Source organism: Triticum aestivum, chromosome 5D (genome assembly GCF_018294505.1).
Source record: "Triticum aestivum cultivar Chinese Spring chromosome 5D, IWGSC CS RefSeq v2.1, whole genome shotgun sequence".
NCBI classification, from domain to species: domain Eukaryota; kingdom Viridiplantae; phylum Streptophyta; class Magnoliopsida; order Poales; family Poaceae; genus Triticum; species Triticum aestivum.
The window spans coordinates 27,720,983-27,744,120 of record NC_057808.1 but is presented as its reverse complement, the minus strand read 5'-3'; the positions used below and the strand labels follow the sequence as shown (position 1 = coordinate 27,744,120).

Genomic DNA, 23,138 nt, shown 5'->3' with positions numbered 1-23,138 from the left:
GTATCCTACTATATACAATGGCTGGGTCTAGTACTCTGCATCCTCTTCTAGCTGCCGTGGAGTGAAACTTCAGAGAAAGTTAACAGAATGGAAGGCTCAGACACGACTGAGCAACACGGACGACGCGCGGATGAAACAACTACAACTACTTACTTAACCAGACCGAGTGAACTCGAGAAATTTGACGCTAAAAACTCTGACCAAGCCTCACTGCCTCTGTGCAATGAAGAAACTAGTAGTACTGTAGCTTTTTCTGCACAAAGCAACTGAAGTATGCGTCACGTTCCAACACGGGCGCATGAAGATTGTACACCTTGGGTTTGTACTCTTCAGAAAGTAAGGGATTAGTACATCACAGACTCACAGGGTACAAGACTATAGACTGATGTTTTGCAGGAATATCCACGATTGATTTCGTCCAGATGACAAACCTGTCATGCAACAAAGGGAACTAACTCACTGCGATTGCAGAAACAAGTTGATGTTCAGCGAAAGACACTCATGATTACAATCCAGAATAATAGTAATGTACCAAAGATACTCATGATTGCAATCCAGAATAATAGTAAAGTATTACTGTACATTACATGTATTGGGATAATTAAACAATACTAAGGTCTTGCATGCACGCACAGCACTTGAGTGTTAGACAATAGTAATGTCATAAATGTATGAGAAGAACTAAACATCTTCATCTTCATTTAGAGGTCTAAACAAGGCACACGATATAACAAATGTTGCTTCAGATCTTCCACACCCTGGTTAATGTTCCAGAGCTCTCATTCAATAGGTTGCAGCAACATACACCTGACTCCTTCAGAAAAATAATGCTTATTCTGTGGTTGTGTTCTTTGCGAGGCTTGCCCACTTCACGACCACGAATACATAGACTTGATCATACACCTCGTCCAAGAGCCGGAAATAAGCAACTCTCCATGTCCTCTTGAACAACAATGCACAAAACACTATCCAGAGCCCCAACACAAGTCCCAGCACAAGACCAAACTGAAAGGTGAATGGATCAAACAATTGCTTGCTGCTTCTGGGATCACCATGGATGATGAAAGAATCATTTCCTGGACAATTATTTTGGAGGGGATGCCCACAAAGTCCAGTGTTTCCTATGTACATAATAGACGGGTTGTACGGATTGAGGGTGTCAAGTTGGCGGCCAGAGGGTATCCTTCCAGATAAATTGTTGTAGGACAGGTTCAAGGCAGCCAACGATGCCAGGCTTGACAAGCTCGACGGAATTTCACCAGAGAGCTTGTTCCGAGAGAGGTCGAGAGATACCAATGATTGCATGGACCCAATCATGTTTGGAATTTGTCCACTCAATTTGTTCGACGATAAATTAAGATTCATTAGTGCAGCAAGGGAAGTGATGCTTGTAGGGATTTCACCAGTCAAGGAGTTACCTGATAAATCAATACTCACAAAATATGCAAATGCTCTACCATACACAAGCTGCTGTCCTTTTGTAACTACTAAGAATATTTCTTTGAACTGACCAGCACTCATCTGGATCATGCCGTCAATTTCTGATCCAGTATATCCATCATCAATATACATGAACTGCTGCTTCTGTACCTTTTTCATAAGTGTTAGGTTTGATAGATGCCAAGGTATTGAACCAGAGAAATTGTTGCCTGACAAATCCAAGTACTGAAGAACCATAAGCCTTGTTATGTCCACCAGAATATTATCCGAAAATGCATTGTGGCTCAATAATACAAAATGCAGTTTCCCCAGATCTCCTATCCATGTAGGCAATCTTCCAGGTAACTTGTTCCATGCAAGATCCAAGAACTCCAAATATGTGTTGTTCTGCAAAAATGCTGGGAATCTGTTAGCACACAATCAACAATTCACTCAACTCGCCTCCATTATCGCCGGATCAAGCTACAATTCACGAGTTCATCGAGAGGGGATCGAAGGAGGAGGAAGGATTATCCGTTACAACACGAAAGGGGAAAGTTAGCTAGCCTGCCAGCCGTTCGCCAGCCACTCACACGCTATCGCTAGGTTTAAGTATACTGCCCACATGGGCCCATTCCGGGCCAGCCAGCCGAGCCGGCAGGCGAGGCTGTCTCTTGGGCCGGCCCACTCCTGTGCTTGGTTCTCTGCTGCTTCTGTGTCTTGATCGCTGCTGCTGACAATCCCTCCCCTGTTAGAGACGGCTTGCCCCCAAGCCGGTGCTCTAGGGAATTTCTGCTTGAGCTGCACCTTGTCCTCCCATGTCGCCATCTCCACTTGAGTGTCGCTCCACTTCACCAGCACTTGCACCAGAGTATTGGATCCGCGACGTACCACTCGCTGTTGCAGTACCTGCTCGGGAACTGAAAATTGCATTTCTGGGGAGGGAAGTTGGGTCAATACTGTTAGATGTGTATAGTCTCTTTTCGGTATATCCCCATTGTATAAGGGGTTTCCTGCACTTTACCACACATGTATATGTAATGGCCTTTGGCCCTTAGTAAAGCTCAGTTGCTCACTTATCTAACATGGTATCAGATGCTAGGTTAGCCCCGCTCTCTCGCACGCCGCAACTCCGTGCACCCCCCTCCTAGCTTCCCTCGAATCCTGTCGTTCCAGCCCATTCCGTCGCTGGCTGGCCGAATTCGGCACCCGCTTCTGCCGCCTGCCCGGACCAGGCACTCCTGCTGCGCCCGAAGCTCTTCTTCTCCAGCCGGCCAACCTTGCCCTCCGCGCACCTGGCCCGCCTGCCCGTCGGCGCCCCCGCCGCCGCTGCCCGCGGCTGCCTGCGCCAGGCCGCTCGCCTTCGCGCCCTGCCTCTGTTTGAGCGGGGATCGAGCCCCGCCCGCTCCGCGCCTGCTCCAGATCGAGCCCCGCCCGCTCGTCCCTGCTTCAGATCGAGCCAGGCCGCCCCGCCCGCTCGTTCCTGCTCCAGATCGAGCTAGGCCGCCGGCCCCTGCTTCGGGTTGTGCGGCGCCAGGCCGCCCGCCCTCGCGCTTCTGATCGAGCGTGGTTGCCTCGCTCGTCCTCCAGCCCGATCCCCATCGGGTATCTTCAGTTCGTTGACCAAAAAAAAGGCGGAAGCTGAACAGAGAAAGCAAAAGCAGACCTTCGTATGTCTTCTTCGGGCTATGTTGATGTTCCTAGGTGTTCGGTGATCTTTGATGGCACCAACTACGCTGAGTTTGTGGGCTTCATGCGCATTCATATGCGTGGCCTTCTTCTGTGGGGTGTTCTTTCTGGCGAGGTCCCCTGTCCGCCATGCCCTGTTGCGCCAGTGGCCCCAATCCCACCGGTGCCGCCGGTCCTTGCTGTTGATGGTTCTCAGGTTGACCGGGATGTTGCCAAGGCTCAGGATGATGCTGCGGTTGATGCTTATGATCAGCAGCTATCCGCTTATTCCGATGCTCTCTCTGTGTACCGGGATGATCTGTCTGCTAACACTCAGTGGTGCAATGATGATGCCCGAGCTGCTGCTGTTCTCACTGCGAGTGTCCTCCCTCAGTTTGCTTCCGAGTTCATGGGACTTGGCACAGTTGCAGCGATGTGGTCTTATCTCTGTCAGCGCTATCAGCCCTCTGGTGATGCTCTCTACCTATCTGTGATGCGTCAGGAGCATGCACTCCAGCAAGGTGATTCCTCTGTTGATGAGTTCTATTCACAGTGCTCTGCCATCTGGCGTCAGCTTGACTCTTTTCGGACCGTCGTTTGTGGAACTTGCCGTTGCTGTCAGACTACGCGGTCCGATTTGGAGTTCCAGCAGGTTCACGAGTTTTTATCTCGTCTTCGCTCTGAGTTCGAGCCTCGCCGTGCTCACCTGCTCACTCGTGGTCGTGTTCCTATCTCGGAGGTACTTGCTGAGCTTCGTGCTGAAGAGACCCGCCTACGCTCTGCTGGGTTACTTGTGGTTCCATCCGTGTTGGCCGCCCGAGCTCCTATGCCCCCTGCTCGCCTCACCGCTCCACCGCTCCTGCCTACTCCTTCAGGGGGGGTGGGTCGTCCTTCTTATGCTAAGAGGGGCCGGTCGCGCCGTGACACCTTTTGTGGCTACTGCTCTCGGCCAGGTCACCTAGAGTCTGATTGCCGTGAGAAGAAACGAGACTAGAGGCACTCCTCTTCCAGTGGGACTCCTGGATCCTCCTCGACCCCGTCACTCGCTGACCAGGACATTATGAGGCTCAAGCGTCTCTTAGCTTCCTCAGGCTCTTCGTCGACCGGTTCCGCTGCTGCTGTGACTGCAGCCACTGCTCCACCACCGCAGGCATCTACACAGTCAGGTACATCTTCGTGGGTTCTGGATTCTGGAGCCTCTTTTCATATGTCTTCTGATTCTTCCGTGTTGTCTTCTCTCCGACCTCTTGATTCGCCTGTTAATGTTCTTACCGCTGATGGCACACCTCTTCCTGTTGCTAGCCGTGGTCTTCTTTCCACTCCATCTTTTTCTGTTCCTAGTGTTTCACATGTTCCTCGCCTCACCATGAATCTTTTTTCCGCTGCCCAACTTACTGATTCTGGTTGTCGTGTCATTCTTGATACCGACTCTTGCTCCATTCAGGATCGTCGCAGCAAGGCTTTGGTTGGTGCTGGCCCTCGGCACGGTGAGTCAGAGGGCCTTTGGGAGGTTGACTGGCTTTGTTTTCCTTCCGCTGCCACCACTTCAGCCAGCTCCCATGCTCTTGCTGCCTCTTCGTCTGCGTCCTTCCAGCAGTGGCATCATCGCCTTGGTCACATATGTGGCTCTCGCTTGTCTTCTTTAGTTCGCCAGGGCCTCTTAGGGTCTGTATCTGGAGATGTTTCTTTACATTGTAATGGCTGCAGACTTGGCAAACAGACCCAGTTACCTTATCCTATCAGTGAGTCGGTATCTCAGCGTCCTTTTGACTTAGTTCATTCTGATGTATGGGGTCCTGATCCCTTTGATTCGAAAGGTGGTCACCGCTACTATATCTTGTTTATTGATGATTTCTCTCGCTACACTTGGCTCTACTTTATGAAATCTCGTAGCGAGGTTCTCTCTATATACAAACGTTTTGCTGCCATGGTTCACACCCAGTTTTCCACGCCCATTCATACTTTTTGTGCTGACTCCGCTGGTGAGTTTATCTCCCAGCTGTTGCGTGGTTTTCTTGCAGAATAGGGTACTCTTGCCCAGTTCTAATGTCCTGGTGCTCATGCTCAGAATGGCGTTGCCGAACGTAAGCATCGTCATCTCCTTGAGACGGCTCGTGCTCTGATGATTGCCGCTTCTCTCCCACCCCATTTTTGGGCTGAGGCTGTTTCTGCATCCACCTATCTCATCAACATACAACCATCGACTGCTCTGCAGGGTGGTATTCCTATGGAGTGTCTCACTGGTCGCTCTCCTGACTACTCAGCTCTTCGTATGTTTGGATGTGTGTGCTATGTCCTTCTTGCCCCGCGAGAACGCACCAAACTGACTGCTCAGTCGGTTGAGTGTGTTTTTCTTGGCTACAGTGATGAGCACAAGGGCTATCGCTGTTGGGATCCTGTTGGTCGTCGTTTGCGCATCTCGCGTGATGTGACCTTTGACGAGTCTCGCTCTTACTACCCACGTCCTTCTACCTCGAGCTTCTCCGTGGACGATCTTTCTTTTCTTCTTCTCCCTGATACATCCTGCAATGTGCCTCCTCATGTTTTTCCTCCTCCGCCTGCACCTCTCCTTCCTTCTCCTTCACCACCAACACCATCTTCCCCATCCTCCTTCTCCAACTCTCCACCATCATCTCCAGTCCGTCGCCCTCTCTCACCATTTCCTCTTCACTATACGCGTCGCCCTCGTTCTGAGGATGTTTCCCCTGATGCGCCTTCCACCTCTGGTGCACCTCCTTTCACGCCTCCCCCGGTTCATAACCTCCGTGCTCGGCCTCGCCCACCGCATGATCGCTACTCTCCTGATCGGTACGGTCTCTCTGATATTGCTGAGCCCACTTCCTATCGGACTGCCATGACTCAGCCTGAACGGCAACTTGCGATGGCCGAAGAGCTTGCTGCCCTTGAGCGCTCTGGCACATGGGATCTGGTTTCCCTTCCTTCCGGTGTTCGTCCCATCACCTGCAAGTGGGTCTACAAGATTAAGACTCGCTCCGATGGTTCTCTTGAGCGCTGCAAAGCTCGTCTTGTGGCATGTGGTTTCCAGCAGGAGCAGGGACACGATTATGATGAGACATTCGCTCCTGTGGCTCACATGACCACTGTCCGCACTCTTCTTGTTGTGGCTTCTGTTCGTCAGTGGTCTATCTCTCAACTTGATGTCCAGAACGCCTTTCTCAATGGCGAGTTGCGTGAGGAGGTTTACATGCAGCCACCACCGGGGTACTATGCTCCTGACGGTATGGTCTGCCGACTTCGCCGCTCCCTCTATGGTCTTAAACAGGCCCCTCACGCCTGGTTTGAGCGCTTCGCCTCTGTGGTGACTGCCGCTGGTTTCTTGCCCAGTGATCATGATCCCGCGCTGTTTGTTCACACGTCTCCTCGTGGTTGGACTCTTCTCCTTCTTTATGTTATGACATGATCATCACTGGTGACGACTCTGACTACATCGCCTTTGTTAAGGCCCGCCTTCATGACCAGTTCCTCATGACTGATCTTGGTCCTCTTCGCTATTTTCTTGGGATTGAGATCTCCTCGACCTCTGATGGCTTCTACATCTCCCAAGAGAAATATATTCAGGATCTTCTTGCTCGAGCTGCTCTCAGTGATGACCGCACTATTGTGACTCCTATGGAGCTCAACGTTCAGCTTCGTGCCTCTGATGGTGACCCTCTTCCTAATCCCACTCGCTATCGTCACCTCGTTGGTAGCCTTGTCTATCTTGATGTTACGCGTCCTGACATCTCCTATCCTGTTCACATCCTGAGTCAGTTTGTCTCAGCCCCCACCTCTGTCCACTATAGTCACCTCCTCCGTGTTCTACGATATCTTCGTGGCACGATCTCTCAGCGCCTTTTCTTTCCCCGCTCCAGTTCTCTTGAGCTCCAGGCTTACTCTGATGCTACCTGAGCTAGTGATCCCTCTGATCGACGCTTGCTGTCTGCTTACTGTGTCTTTCTTGGTGGCTCTCTTATTGCCTGGAAGACAAAGAAACAGACTGCAGTTTCTCGCTCGAGTACAGAGGCTGAGTTGCAAGCCATGGCTATGCTGACGGCTGAGGTGATCTGGTTACGGTGGTTGCTTGAGGACTTTGGTGTGTCTGTTGCCACCTCGACTCCCTTACTGTCAGACAGTACTGGTGCTATCAGTATTGCGCGCGACCCGGTGAAGCATGAGCTCACCAAGCACATCGGTGTGGATGCCCACTTTGTGCGTGCTGCTATGCAGGATCAGACTCTCGCTCTTCACTATGTGCCCTCTGAGTTACAGTTGGCTGACTTCTTCATGAAGGCACAGACTCGAGCGCAGCATGCCTTTTTCCTCTCCAAACTCAGTGTTGTTGATCCACCATGAGTTTGAGGGGGGGTGCTAGATGTGTATAGTCTCTTTTTGGTATATCCCCTTTGTATAAGGGGTTTCCTGCACTTTACCACACATGTATATGTAATGGCCTTTGGCCCTCAGTAAAGCTCAGTTGCTCACTTATCTAACAAATACCTCATGAGCTTGGACGAGCACCTTCCGCAGAAGAGAGACATGGAATACTGGGTGCATACGACTGGAGACTGGCAATGCCAAGTGGTAAGATACTTCACCAACGCGCTCTAGAACTTCAAAAGGTCCATAGAAGTTGAAGGCCAATTTGTGATTCGCCCTGGGAGCAACCGATGTCTGAAGGTATGGCTGCAGCTTCAGAAAAACAGAATCCCCAACCTCGAATACACGCTCAGATCGATGCTTATCGGCCTGTGTCTTCATGCGCTTTTGCGCACGCAACAGATGTTGACGTACTGATCCAATAATCACTCGGTGATCATCAAGCCACTGTTGCAGATCAGCAGACTGCACTGTACTATCTGCGGTCAACCCAAAGTGACGAGGCTCATGGCCATAGATGATCTCAAAGGGAGTCTTGCCCGTAGCCGAGTGCCAATTGGTATTGTACCAGTATTCACACAGTGGTATCCATTTAGCCCAGCGAGAGGGATGAGCACTGACAAAACATCGCAGGAAACATTCCACTTGTTGGTTAACTCGCTCCGTGTGTCCATCAGTTTGAGGGTGACGCGCTGTACTCACACGCAGCTGAACACCAGCTCGCTGGAAAAGTTCCTCCCAGAACTGGCTTGTAAATATGCGATCTCGATCAGAAACTATAGAGAGAGGCATCCCATGCAAACGGTATACTGTGTTGAGGAAAGCTTCAGCCACTGTAACTGCAGTAAACGGTTGATGCAATGGAACGAAGTGTCCATACTTCGACAGCTTGTCAATGATCACCATCAAACAGTTATACTGCCCAGAAACTGGTAGCCCTTCGACAAAATCCATAGTTACCATTTCCCATGGTAAGTCAGGGATAGGCAGGGGTTGCAGTAAACCCGGATATGGAATTCGTTCGGGTTTCGCTTGCTGGCATATGGTGCAGTTCGAGACATATTGCTTAATGCAACTGCGCATACCTTGCCAACGGAACAGTTGCCTGACACGTTTGAAAGTGACTGGGAAGCCTGAGTGTCCACCAATTGGACTGTCGTGGAAAGCACTAACAATTGTGTGCTGCAACTTGGGATCTGCACCTACCCAAATGCATTTGTCAACCCTTAACAGTCCAGATTTCAAGGAAAATTTGCCGCCGCGTCCACCAGAAGAGGCAAGTTTCTGCAGGAGATCAGAGCAAAACTTGTCCTGAGTGTAGCTGTGCACAATATCATCGAGCCAGGTTGGTTGAACAGTTGATATGGGGAATAGTTCAGGCATAGTTTCAGCAAAAGTGTGTGGCTTCCTGGACAGGGCATCCGCAGCATGATTTTCCACTCCTTTTTTATAGACAATACTGTATTGTAACCCTAGTAGCTTAGTTAGGGCTTTCTGCTGCCACTTGGTATCCAGTCGTTGTTCAGACAAACTGGCCAAACTGCGCTGATCTGTTTTGATAATGAATTCAGACAATTGCAGATACTAACGCCAGTGTTCCAAAGCCAGCAAAATTGCCAGATATTCTTTCTCACAAACCGATAGCATTCGATTCCTTGGGCCCAAGGCCTTGCTCACATACGCCAGTGGGTGCCCTTCCTGCATCAACACTGCACCCACTCCTATGTCACAAGCATCAGTTTCAATAACAAACTGTTTAGAGAAATCTGGAAGAGCCAGTACCGGTGCTGATATCAGTGCTTGTTTGAGGGCTGTAAAAGCTTGTTGTTCAGTGCTTGTCCAGTGGAACGGCACCCCTTTCTTGAGCAAATTGGTAAGAGGTTTGCTAATGAGACCATAACGAGCTATGAATTTCCTGTAACAACTAGCCAGACCCAAAAATCCTCTGACCTCCTTAGCAGACACAGGTACGGGCCACTCTTGAATGCTTGTAATCTTTTCAGGATCAGTTGCAACCCCTTGAATGCTGATGATGTGGCCCAAATAACTGATCTGAGTTTGAGCAAAAGCACACTTTGACAACTTCACTTTCCACTCCAGGTGTTCCAAATGGAGAGCATAGGTTGAACTGAAAATTAAGATATCGTCAAAGAATGATATGGCAAATTCTCTGAGGCAAGGGGACGGAGTGTCATTCATGGCAAAATGGAAGGTGTTTGGACCACCAGTCAGCCCAAAAGACACAACCAGGAACTCAAAGTGCCCAAAGTGTGTTTGAAAAGCTGTTTTATGTTCTTCACCAGGAGCGAAGCGAATTTGGTGGTACCAGCTCTGAGATCGAGCTTAGAAAACCAACAGGATCCAGCTAATTCGTCCAGCACCTCGTCAATGACAGGAATAGGGTATTTGCTCTTTACAGTTACTGCATTTAAGTGTCTGTAGTCAAAGACTGGTCTCCAGGTCTTATCTTTCTTCTGAACCATAATCATGGGCGACGAAAAAGCACTAGTGCTATGTCGGATGATACCCGAACCCAACATCTCCTTAACTTGCTTCTCCATCTCATCCTTGAGGGCAGGTGGAAGCCTGTATGGTCTGATAGAAACAGGTGAAGCCCTGGAATAAGTGGGATAGTGTGATCATATTTTCTTCTAGGTGGAAGGCCAGAAGGAGCTTCAAACAGAGTAGCGTAAGTGTTGAGAATTTCTTTCATTTCAACTGGTAACTCAGTTTTTTCTGTGCCTTTGGAAGAGAGCAGCGATGACAGTTCAATCATGGCCAAGAAACTAGGAGTAGCATCTTCACCTAGTAATGTGACAGTAGTACCATTCAGGTCAAAAGATAACCAATGTTCAGCCCAGTCCACTTGCATGGGGCTATGGGTGGCCAACCAATCTAAACCCAGAATTCCATTATAAGATCCCAGAGGAAAGATCTTAAAGTCACTGGTGAACTTGTGCCCATCTGTTGACCAAGATCCTGACAGCAGCTGCTGGCTGCAGGGAACTAAATTCCCATTAGCAACCTTAACCATTTTAACAGGCATATCAGAAACCCCCTTAATTTGAGCAGCAACAGCACCATCCAGGAAGGAGTGAGTGCTCCCCGAGTCAACCAGGAAAGTGAGCTTGTGTCCTTGCAACTGTACTGTCAGTTTCATAGTTGCAATCGCCGGAACAGATGGATCTCCCAATGTTGCAGCTGAAATGCAAATCGCATTGACTTCTCCAGTACTCTCAGCTTCAGTGTCACTTGATTCTGCTGGCATATTCTGCACATATTCCAACATCTCTTGTACTACGTGCAGCTGAACTTCCTGTTTGCATCGGTGATCTCTCGCCCAACGTTCTCCACAAATGAAACAGAGTCCCTTAGATTTCCTATAAGCACGAAGAGCTGACCAGCGGTCCTCAACTGGAGCTGGACGGCTTGTTTCTGCTGTATGTTTGTCCTCCACTGCTTTACTGACAATAACACTGCGAGCAGATGGCTGGAAATTTTTCCTGTTGTGAGACGCTGACTGAAACTGTTGGCTGGAACGAGTGATCTCCTAGTTCTTCAGATAGTAGAGCCAGAGCATACGCTGCGTCTAGATCTGAAGGTTGTTGAATTCCCACCAGCAATCTGACTGATGGCACTAGCCCTTCCATGAATCGAGTGACATAATGTACCTGACTAGGATTTGGCTCATCTGCAGTCAGCTGATCGAACAACTCTGAGAATCGCTCCACGTAATCCTCAACTGTGCTGGTCTGGCAGATGTTAAACATCTGCCTGAGAATATGCTGATGCTTGTTGCGTCCAAAGCGAGATTGCAGCAACGAACAAAATTCAGGCCACGCTATGCCCGGAGCGCGGCGTTGGACTGATTCAAGCCATTGTGCTGCTGCACCTGCAAACAGAGCAGTAGCGAAAGGGATACACTGATGTACTGGAGTGTTCCAGAACTTGAAGTAATCCTCACACCGGGTCTGCCACAACTTGGGGTTTGTCCCATCGAATATGGGTAACTCGATCCGGGGACCGAAACCAGAAGAATCCGCAGCGAAGGGACAAAAAATTCCGGGGGTTGATTCGGCTGCCTGAGCACAATCTGGTCCTGCTGCATACCTCTGGCCGGTGGTGGAATGTACTTGGGAGTTGCTGGGCATGGATCGACCTCTGGTCGGAGCCCTTCCTGGCTCGTGGTGCCGCTTGCCGGAGCCGTGGACTTGGTGGTGGCCGAAGGGGGACCTTGGGACGTTGGCGATGCGGGCGACGACGCATCGCCCCGATCCGCGGCCATCTCCCCGCGCAGTTCATCGATGTCGACTCCAAGGGACAGCTTCACATCCTCGAGTCGCCCCGATAGCTGGTCGAGCTTGGAATCCAGCTTCGCGAGCGCGGGGACCATCTCTTCGCTACGCTCGGAGGAGCTCTTGGCGAGGGCTGCGTCGAAGTCGGCGCGGAGAAGCTCGTAGATCGCCTTGGTCTCCGGCGAGATCCATTCCATCGCCTCGGCTCGTCGGCGATTTGCCAGGCGCGTGCGGTGGTGGTGTTGAGGCAGCTCCAGAACGGAACGACTCTGATACCAGGTTGTTAGCACACAATCAACAATTCACTCAACTCGCCTCCATTATCGCCGGATCAAGCTACAATTCACGAGTTCATCGAGAGGGGATCGAAGGAGGAGGAAGGATTATCCGTTACAACACGAAAGGGGAAAGTTAGCTAGCCTGCCTGCCGTTCGCCAGCCACTCACACGCTATCGCTAGGTTTAAGTATACTGCCCACATGGGCCCATTCCGGGCCAGCCAGCCAAGCTGGCAGGTGAGGCTGTCTCTTGGGCCGGCCCACTCCTGGTGCTTGGTTCTCCGCTGCTTCTGTGTCTTAATCACTGCTGATGACACAATCTTCTTGATAAACTATTGTTACTGAGCAAAAGATATTTCATTTGTTGGATGTGAAAACATTGAGGAATTTCACCCTCAAAAAAATTGTTCGACAAGTCCAGATACGATAATTGTTGCAATTTGCAAATAGAATCTGGAATGTACCCACCAATTCGGTTTGAATAGATAAGCAACATTTCAAGCTTGGAGGCTTCAAAATTTGATGGTATTACTCCTGAAAATTTGTTGTTGGAGATGTCTAACCTAGTGATTTTTATCAGCAACGAAGGTATTGACCCGGTGAGTCGGTTTGAACTTAGGTGGAAATCTTCCAAAGCCATGTCATCCAGATGTGCTGGTAAAATGCCACTCATTTGGTTGCTCCTGACGGTATGGTCTGTCGAAGTCGCCGCTCCCTCTATGGTCTTAAACAGGCCCCTCATGCCTGGTTTGAACGCTTCGCCTCTGTGGTGACTGCCGCTGGTTTCTTGCCCAGTGATCATGATCCCACGCTGTTTGTTCACACGTCTCCTCGTGGTCGGACTCTTCTCCTTGTTTATGTTGATGACATGATCATCACTGGTGACGACTCTGACTACATCGCCTTTGTTAAGGCCCGCCTTCACGACCAGTTCCTCATGACTGATCTTGGTCCTCTTTGCTATTTTCTTGGGATTGAGATCTCCTCGACCTCTGATGGCTTCTACATCTCTCAAGACAAATATATTCAGGATCTTCTTGCTCGAGCTGCTCTCAGTGATGACTGCACTGTTCTGACTCCTATGGAGCTCAACGTTCAGCTTCGTGTCTCTGATTGTGACCCTCTTCCTAATCCCACTCGCTATCGTCACCTCGTTGGTAGCCTTGTCTATCTTGCTGTTACGCGTCCTGACATCTCCTATCCTGTTCACATCCTGAGTCAGTTTGTCTCAGCCCCCACCTCTGTCCACTATAGTCACCTCCTCCGTGTTCTACGATATCCTCGTGGCACGATCTCTCAGCACCTTTTCTTTCCCCGCTCCAGTTCTCTTGAGCTCCAGGCTTACTCTGATGCTACCTGGGCTAGTGATCCTTCTAATCGATGCTCGCTGTCTGCTTACTGTGTCTTTCTTGGTGGCTCTCTTATTGCCTGGAAGACAAAGAAACAGACTGCAGTTTCTCACTCGAGTACAGATGCTGAGGTTCGAGCCATGGCTATGCTGACGGCTGAGGTGATCTGGTTACGGTGGTTGCTTGAGGACTTTGGTGTGTCTGTTGCCACCTCGACTCCCTTACTGTCAGACAGTACTGGTGCTATCAGTATTGCGCGCGACCCGGTGAAGCATGAGCTCACCAAGCACATCGGTGTGGATGCCCACTTTGTGCGTGCTGCTGTGCAGGATCAGACTCTCGCTCTTCACTATGTGCCCTCTGAGTTACAGTTGGCTGACTTCTTCACGAAGGCACAAATTCGAGCGCAGCATTCCTTTTTCCTCTCCAAACTCAGTGTTGTTGATCCACCATGAGTTTGAGGGGGGTGCTAGATGTGTATAGTCTCTTTTCGGTATATCCCCATTGTATAAGGGGTTTCCTGCACTTTACCACACATGTATATGTAATGGCCTTTGGCCCTCAGTAAAGCTCAGTTGCTCACTTATCTAACAAATACCTCATGAGCTTGGCCGAGCACCTTCCGCAGAAGAGAGACATGGAATACTGGGTGCACACGACTGGAGACTAGCAATGCCTAGCGGTAAGATACTTCACCAACACACTCCATAACTTCAAAAGGTCCATAGAATTTGAAGGCCAATTTGTGATTCGCCCTAGGAGCAACCGATGTCTGAAGGTATGGCTGCAGCTTCAGAAAAACAGAATCCCCAACCTCGAATACACGCTCAGATCGATGCTTGTCGGCCTGTGTCTTCATGCGCTGTTGCGCACGCAACAGATGTTGACGTACTCATCCGACAATCACTCGGTGATCATCAAGCCACTGTTGCAGATCAGCAGACTGCACTATACTATCTGCGGTCAACCCAAAGTGACGAGGCTCATGGCCATAGATGATCTCAAAGGGAGTCTTGCCCGTAGCCGAGTGCCAATTGGTATTGTACCAGTATTCACACAGTGGTATCCATTTAGCCCAGCGAGAGGGATGAGCACTGACAAAACATTGCAGGAAACATTCCACTTGTTGGTCAACTCGCTCCGTCTGTCCATTAGTTTGAGGGTGACGCGCAGTACTCATACGCATCTGAACACCAGCTCGCTGGAAAAGTTCCTTCCAGAACTGGCTTGTAAATATGCGATCTCGATCAGAAACTATAGAGAGAGGCATCCCATGCAAACGGTATACTGTGTTGAGGAAAGCTTCAGCCACTGTACTGCAGTAAACGGATGATGCAATGGAACGAAGTGTCCATACTTCGACAGCTTGTCAATGATCGCCATCAAACAGTTATACTGCCCAGAAACTGGTAGCCCTTCGACAAAATCCATAGTTACCATTTCCCATGGTAAGTCAGGGATAGGCAGGTGTTGCAGTAAACCCGGATATGGAATTCGTTCAGGTTTCGTTTGCTGGCATATGGTGCAGTTCGAGACATATTGCTTAATGCAACTACGCATACCTTGCCAACGGAACAGTTGCCTGACACGTTTGAAAGTGACTGGGAAGCCTGAGTGTCCACCAATTGGACTGTCGTGGAAAGCACTAACAATTGTGTGCTACAACTTGGGATATGCACCTCCCAAATGCATTTGTCAACCCTTAACAGTCCAGATTTCAAGGAAAATTTGCCGTCGCGTCCACCAGAAGAGGCAAGTTTCTGCAGTAGATCAGAGCAAAACTTGTCCTGAGTGGAGCTGTGCATAATATCATCGAGCCAGGCTGGTTGAACAGTTGATATGGGGAATAGTTCAGGCATAGTTTCAGCAGAAGTGTGTGGCTTCCTGGACAGGGCATCCGCAGCATGATTTTCCACTCCTTTTTTATAGACAATACTGTATTGTAACCCTAGCAGCTTAGTTAGGGCTTTCTGCTGCCACTTGGTATGCAGTCGTTGTTCAGACAAACTGCGCTAATCTGTTTTGATAATGAATTCAGACAATTGCAGATACTGACGCCAGTGTCCCATAGCCAGCAAAATTGCCAGATATTGTTTCTCATAAACCGATAGCATTTGATTCCTTGGGCCCAAGGCCTTGCTCACATACGCCAGTGGGTGCCCTTCCTGCATCAACACTGCACCCACTCCTATGTCACAAGCATCAGTTTCAATAACAAACTGTTTAGAGAAATCTGGAAGAGCCAGTACCGGTGCTGATATCAGTGCTTGTTTGAGGGCTGTAAAAGCTTGTTGTTCAGTGCTTGTCCAGTGGAACGGCACCCCTTTCTTGAGCAAATTGGTAAGAGGTTTGCTAATGAGACCATAACGAGCTATGAATTTCCTGTAATAACCAGCTAGACCCAAAATTCCTCTCACCTCCTTAGCAGACAGAGGTACAGGCCACTCTTGAATGCTTGTAATCTTTTCAGGATCAGTTGCAACCCCTTGACTGCTGATGATGTGGCCCAAATAACTGATCTGAGTTTGAGCAAAAGCACACTTTGACAACTTCACTTTCCACTCCAGGTGTTCCAAATGGAGAGCATAGGTTGCACTGAAAATTAAGATATCGTCAAAGAATGATATGGCAAATTCTCTAAGGCATGGGGACGGAGTGTCATTCATGGCAAAATGGAAGGTGTTTGGACCACCAGTCAGCCCAAAAGACACAACCAGGAACTCAAAGTGCCCAAAGTGTGTTTGAAAAGCTGTTTTATGTTCTTCACCAGGAGCAAAGTGAATTTGGTGGTACCAGCTCTGAGACCGAGCTTAGAAAACCAACAGGATCCAGCTAATTCGTCCAGCACCTCGTCAATGACAGGAATAGGGTATTTGCTCTTTATAATTATTGCATTTAAGTGTCTGTAGTCAAAGACTGGTCTCCAGGTCTTATCTTTCTTCTGAACCATAATCATGGGCGACGAAAAAGCACTAGTGCTATGTCGGATGATACCCGAATCCAACATCTCCTTAACTTGCTTCTCCATCTCATCCTTGAGGGCAGGTGGAAGCCTGTATGGTCTGATAGAAACAGGTGAAGCCCTGGAATAAGTGGGATAGTGTGATCATATTTTCTTCTAGGTGGAAGGCCAGAAGGAGCTTCAAACACAGTAGCGTAAGTGTTGAGAATTTCTTTAATTTCAACGGGTAACTCAGTTTGTTCTATGCCTTTGTAAGAGAGCAGCGATGACAGCTCAATCATGGCCAAGAAACTAGGAGTAGCATCTTCACCTAGTAATGTGACAGTAGTACCATTCAGGTCAAAAGATAACCAATGTTCAGCCCAGTCCACTTGCATGGGGCTATGGGTGGCCAACCAATCTAAACCCAGAATTCCATTATAAGATCCCAGAGGAAAGATCTTAAAGTCACTGGTGAACTTGTGCCCATCTGTTGACCAAGATCCTGACAGCAGCTGCTGGCTGCAGGGAACTAAATTCCCATTAGCAACCTTAACCATTTTAACAGGCATATCAGCAACCCCCTTAATTTTAGCAGCAACAGCACCATCCAGGAAGGAGTGAGTGCTCCCCGAGTCAACCAGGAAAGTGAGCTTGTGTCCTTGCAACTGTACTGTCAGTTTCATAGTTGCAATCGCCGGAACAGATGGATCTCCCAATGCTGCAGCTGAAATGCAAATCGCATTGACTTCTCCAGTACTCTCAGCTTCAGTGTCACTTGATTCTACTGGCATATTCTGCACATATTCCAACATCTCTTGTACTATGTGCAGCTGAACTTCCCGTTTGCATCGGTGATCTCTCGCCCAACGTTCTCCACAAATGAAACAGAGTCCCTTAGATTTCCTATAAGCACGAAGAGCTGACCAGCGGTCCTCAACTGGAGCTGGACGGCTTGTTTCTGCTGTATGTTTGTCCTCAACTACTTTACTGACAATAACACTGCAAGCAGATGGCTGGAAATTTTTCCTGTTGTGAGACGCTGACTGAAACTGTTGGCTGGAATGAGTGATCTCCCAGTTCTTCAGATAGTAGAGCCAGAGCATACGCTGCGTCTAGATCTGAAGGTTGTTGAATTCCCACCAGCAATCTGACTGATGGCACTAGCCCTTCCATGAATCGAGTGACATAATGTACCTGACTGGGATTTGGCTCATATGCAGTCAGCTGATCGAACAACTCTGAGAATCGCTCCACGTAATCCTCAACTGTGCTGGTCTAGCAGATGTTAAACATTTGCCTGAGAATATGCTGATGCTTGTTGCGTCCAAAGCGAGATTGCAGCAACGAACAAAATTCAGGCCACGCTATGCCCGGAGCGCGGCGTTGGACTGATTCAAGCCATTGTGCTGCTGCACCTTCAAACAGAGAAGTAGCGAAAGGGATACACTGATGTACTGGAGTGTTCCAGAACTTGAAGTAATCCTCACACCGGGTCTGCCACAACTTGGGGTTTGTCCCAACGAATTTGGGTAACTCGATCCAGGGACCAAAACCAGAAGAATCCACAACAAAGGGACGAAAAAATTCCGGGGGTTGATTCGGCTGCCTGAGCACAATCTGGTCCTGCTGCATACCTCTGGCCGGTGGCGGAATGTACTTGGGAGTTGCTGGGCGTGGATCGACCTCCGGTCGGAGCCCTTCCTGGCTCGTGGTGCCGCTTGCCGGAGCCGTGGACTTGGTGGTGGCCGAAGGGGGACCTTGGGACGTTGGCGATGCGGGCGACCACGCAGCGCCCCGATCCGCGGCCATCTCCCCACGCAGTTCATCAATGTCGACTCCAAGGGACAGCTTCACATCCTCGAGTTGCCCCGATAGCTGGTCGAGCTTGGAATCCAGCTTCGCGAGCGCGGAGACCATCTCTTCGCTACGCTCGGAGGAGCTCTTGGCGAGGGCGGTGTCGAAGTCGGCGCGGAGAAGCTTGTAGATCGCCTTGGTCTCCGGCGAGATCCGTTCCATCGCCTCGGCTCGTCGGCGATTTGCCAGGCGCGTGCGGTGGTGGTGTTGAGGCAGCTCCAGGACGGAACGACTCTGATACCAGGTTGTTAGCACACAATCAACAATTCACTCAACTCGCCTCCATTTTCGCCGGATCAAGCTACAATTCACGAGTTCATCGAGAGGGGATCGAAGGAGGAGGAAGGATTACCCGGCACAACACGAAAGGGGAAAGTTAGCTAGCCTGCCAGCCGTTCCCACTCACACGCTATCGCTAGGTTTAAGTATACTGCCCACATGGGCCCATTCGGGGCCAGCCAGCCGAGCTGGCAGGCGAGGCTGTCTCTTGGGCCGGCCCACTCCTGGTGCTTGGTTCTCTGCTGCTTCTGTGTCTTGATCACTGTTGCTGACACAATCTTCTTGATAAACTGTTGTTACTGAGCAAAAGATATTTCATTTGTTGGATGTCAAAACATTGAGGAATTTCACCCTAAAAAAAAATTGTTCGACAAGTCCAGATACGATAATTGTTGCAATTTGCAAATAGAATCTGGAATGTACGCACCAATTCGATTTGAATAGATCAGCAACATTTCAAGATTGGAGGCTTCAAAATTTGATGGTATTACTCCTGAAAATTTGTTGTTGGAGATGTCTAACCTAGTGATTTTTATCAGCAACGAAGGTATTGACCCGGTGAGCCGGTTTGAACTTAGGTGGAGTTCTTCCAAAGCCATGTCATCCAGATGTGCTGGTAAACTGCCACTCATTTGGTTGTTAGAGACGTCGAGATATCTTTTCTGTGAAAATGTATACCAAAACCAATCAGGAAACTTGTCCTCTAAAGCTGTGCCTGAAATGTCAAGATGGGTGATTCCCCGCAGCTGCTGAAGCCAAGCTGGAAAGAGAGGTGAAGGAAATATGCCCTAGAGGCAATAATAAAGTATTATTTATTTCCTTATATCATGATAAATGTTTAAGATTCATGCTAGAATTGTATTAACCTGAAACATAATACATGTGTGAATACATAGACAAACAGAGTGTCACTATTATGCCTCTACTTGACTAGCTCGTTAATCAAAGATGGTTATGTTTCCTAGCCATAGACATGAGTTGTCATTTGATTAACGGGATCACCTCATTAGGAGAATGACGTGATTGACTTGACCCATTCCGTTAGCTTAGCACCCGATCGTTTAGTATGTTGCTGTTGCTTTCTTCATGACTCATACATGTTCCTATGACTATGAGATTATGCAACCCCCATTTACCGGAGGAACACTTTGTGTGCTACCAAACGTCACAACGTAAATGGGTGATTATAAAGGTGCTCTACAGGTGTCTCCAAAGGTACTTGTTGGGTTGGCGTATTTCGAGATTAGGATTTGTCACTCCGATTGTCGGAGAGGTATCTCTGGGCCCACTCGGTAATGCACATCACTATAAGCCTTGCAAGCATTGTGACTAATGAGTTAGTTGCGGGATGATGTATTACGGAACGAGTAAAGAGACTTGCCGGTAACGAGATTGAACTAGGTATCGAGATACCGACGATCGAATCTCGGGCAAGTAACATACCGATGACAAAGGGAACAACGTATGTTGTTATGCGGTCTGACCGATAAAGATATTCGTAGAATATGTGGGAGCCAATATGGGCATCCAGGTCCCGCTGTTGGTTATTGACCGGAGAGGTGTCTCGGTCATGTCTACATAGTTCTCGAACCCGTAGGGTCCGCACGCTTAACGTTACGATGACAGTTTTATTGAGTTTTGATGTACCGAAGGAGTTCGGAGTCCCGGATGAGACCGGGGACATGACGAGGAGTCTCGAAATGACCGATACGTAAAGATCGATATATTGGATGACTATATTCGGACTTCGGAAAGGTTCCGAGTGATTCGGGTATTTTTCGGAGTACCGGAGAGTTACGGGAATTCATATTGGGCCTTAATGGGCCATACGGGAAAGGAGAAAAAGACCCCAAAGGGTGGCCGCACCCCTCCCCATGGGCTAGTCCGAATTGGACTAGTGAGGGGGGCGCCCCTTCCTTCTTTCTCCGTTCCCCTTCCCTTCTCCTACTCCCACAAGGAAAGGAGGAGTCCTACTCCCGGTGGGAGTAGGACTCCCCCCTTGGGCGCGCCACCTCCCCTTGGCCGGCCCTTTCCTCCTTGCTCCTTTATATACGGGGGCAGGGGGGCACCCCAAAGACACACTTGATATACGATATTTTAGCCGTGTGCGGTGCCCCCCTCCACCATATTACACCTTGATAATACCGTTGCGGAGCTTAGGCGAAGCCCTGCGTCGGTGGAACATCATCATCGTCACCACGCCGTCGTGCTGACGAAACTCTCCCTCAACACTCGGCTGGATCGGAGTTCGAGGGACGTCATCGAGCTGAACGTGTTTAGAACTCGGAGGTGCCGTGCGTTCGGTACTTGATCGGTCGGATCGTGAAGACGTACGACTACATCAACCGCGTTGTGATAATGCTTCCGTTGTCGGTCTATGAGGGTATGTGGACAACACTCTCCCCTCTTGTTGCTATGCATCACCATGATTTTGTGTGTGCGTAGGAAATTTTTTGAAATTACTACGTTCCCCAACAGTGGCATCCGAGCCTGGTTTTATGCGTTGATGCTATGCACGACTAGAACACAAGTGAGTTGTGGGCGATATAAGTCATACTGCTTACCAGCATGTCATACTTTGGTTCAGCGGTATTGTGAGATGAAGCGGCCCGGACCGACATTACTCTTACGCGAGATTGGTTTCACCGTTGCGAGCACTCGTTGCTTAAAGGTGGCTGGCGGGTGTCTGTCTCTCTCACTTTAGTTGAACCGAGTGTGGCTACGCCCATTCCTTGCGAAGGTTAAAACAACACCAACTTGACAAACTATCGTTGTGGTTTTGATGCGTAGGTAAGAACGGTTCTTGCTAAGCCCGTAGCAGCCACGTAAAACTTGCAACAACAAAGTAGAGGACGTCTAACTTGTTTTTGCAGGGCATGTTGTGATGTGATATGGTCAAGACATGATGTGATATAATTTGTTGTATGAGATGATCATGTTTTGTAACCGAGTTATCGGCAACTGGCAGGTGCCATATGGTTGTCGCTTTATTGTATGAAATGCAATCGCCATGTAATAGTTTTACTTTATGACTAAGCGATAGAGATAGTCGTAAAAGCAATTAGTTGGTGAGACGACAACGATACTACGATGGAGATCAAGGTGTCGCGCCGGTGACGATGGTGATCATGACGGTGCTTCGGAGATGGAGATCACAAGCACGGTGCTTCGGAGATGGAGATCACAAGCACAAGATGATGATGACCATATCATATCACTTATATTGATTGCATGTGATGTTAATCCTTTATGCATCTTATCTTGCTTTGATTGACGGTAGCATTATAAGATGATCTCTCACTAAAATTTCAAGATAAAAGTGTTCTCCCTGAGTATGCACCGTTGCGAAAGTTCTTCGTGCTGAGACAACACGTGATGATCGGGTGTGATAGGCTCTACGTTCAAATACAACGGGTGCAAAACAGTTGCACACGCGGAATACTCAGGTTAAACTTGACGAGCCTAGCATATACAGATATGGCCTCGGAACACAGAGACCGAAAGGTCGAGCGTGAATCATATAGTAGATATGATCAACATAGTGATGTTCACCATTGAAACTACTCCATCTCACGTGTTAATCGGACATGGTTTAGTTGATTTGGATCACGTAATCACTTAGATGATTAGAGGGATGTCTATCTAAGTGGGAGTTCTGAAGTAATATGATTAATTGAACTTGAATTTATCATGAACTTAGTCCTGATAGTATTTTGCAAATTATGTAGATCAATGGCTCGCGTTGTTGCTTCCCTGTGTTTATTCTTGATATGTTCCTAGAGAAAAATTATGTTGAAAGATGTTAGTAGCAAAGATGCGGATTGGATCCGTGATCTGAGGATTATCCTCATTGCTGCACAGAAGAATTATGTCCTTGATGCACCGCTAGGTGACAGACCTATTGCAGGAGCAGATGCAGACGTTATGAACGTTTGGCTAGCTCAATATGATGACTACTTGATAGTTTAGTGCACCATGCTTAACGGCTTAGAATCAGGACTTCAAAGACGTTTTGAACGTCATGGACCATATGAGATGTTCCAGGAGTTGAAGTTAATATTTCAAGCAAATACCCGAGTTGAGAGATATGGAGTCTCCAACAAGTTCTATAGCTAAAAGATGGAGGAGAATCGCTCAACTAGTGAGCATGTGCTCAGATTGTCTGGGTACTACAATCGCTTGAATCAAGTGGGAGTTTATCTTCCAGATAAAATAGTGATTGACAGAATTCTCTAGTCACCATCACCAAGTTAGTAGAACTTCGTGATGAACTATAGTATGCAAGGGATGACGAAAGTAATTCCCGAGCTCTTCATGATGCTGAAATCGACGAAGGTAGAAATCAAGAAAAACATCAAGTGTTGATGGTTGACGAGACCACTAGTTTCAAGAAAAGGGCAAAGGGAAGAAGGGGAACTTCAAAAAGAACGGCAAGCAAGTTGCTACTCAAGTGAAGAAGCCCAAGTCTGTACCTAAGCCTGAGACTAAGTGCTTCTACTGCAAAGGGACTGGTCACTGGAGGCGGAACTGGCCCAAGTATTTGGTGGATAAGAAGGATGGCAAAGTGAACAAAGGTATATTGGATATACATGTTATTGATGTGTACTTACTAGTGTTTATAGCAACCCCTCAGTATTTGATACTGGTTCAGTTGCTAAAGAGTAGTAACTCGAAAA

At 48.6% G+C, this 23,138-nt stretch overlaps 1 pseudogene; it reads right to left on the bottom strand.

The window, feature by feature from the left end:
- Positions 1-831: 831 nt before the first annotated feature.
- Positions 832-23,138, bottom strand: part of LOC123124164 (receptor-like protein EIX1) — a 28,694-nt pseudogene continuing 6,387 nt past the window's right edge.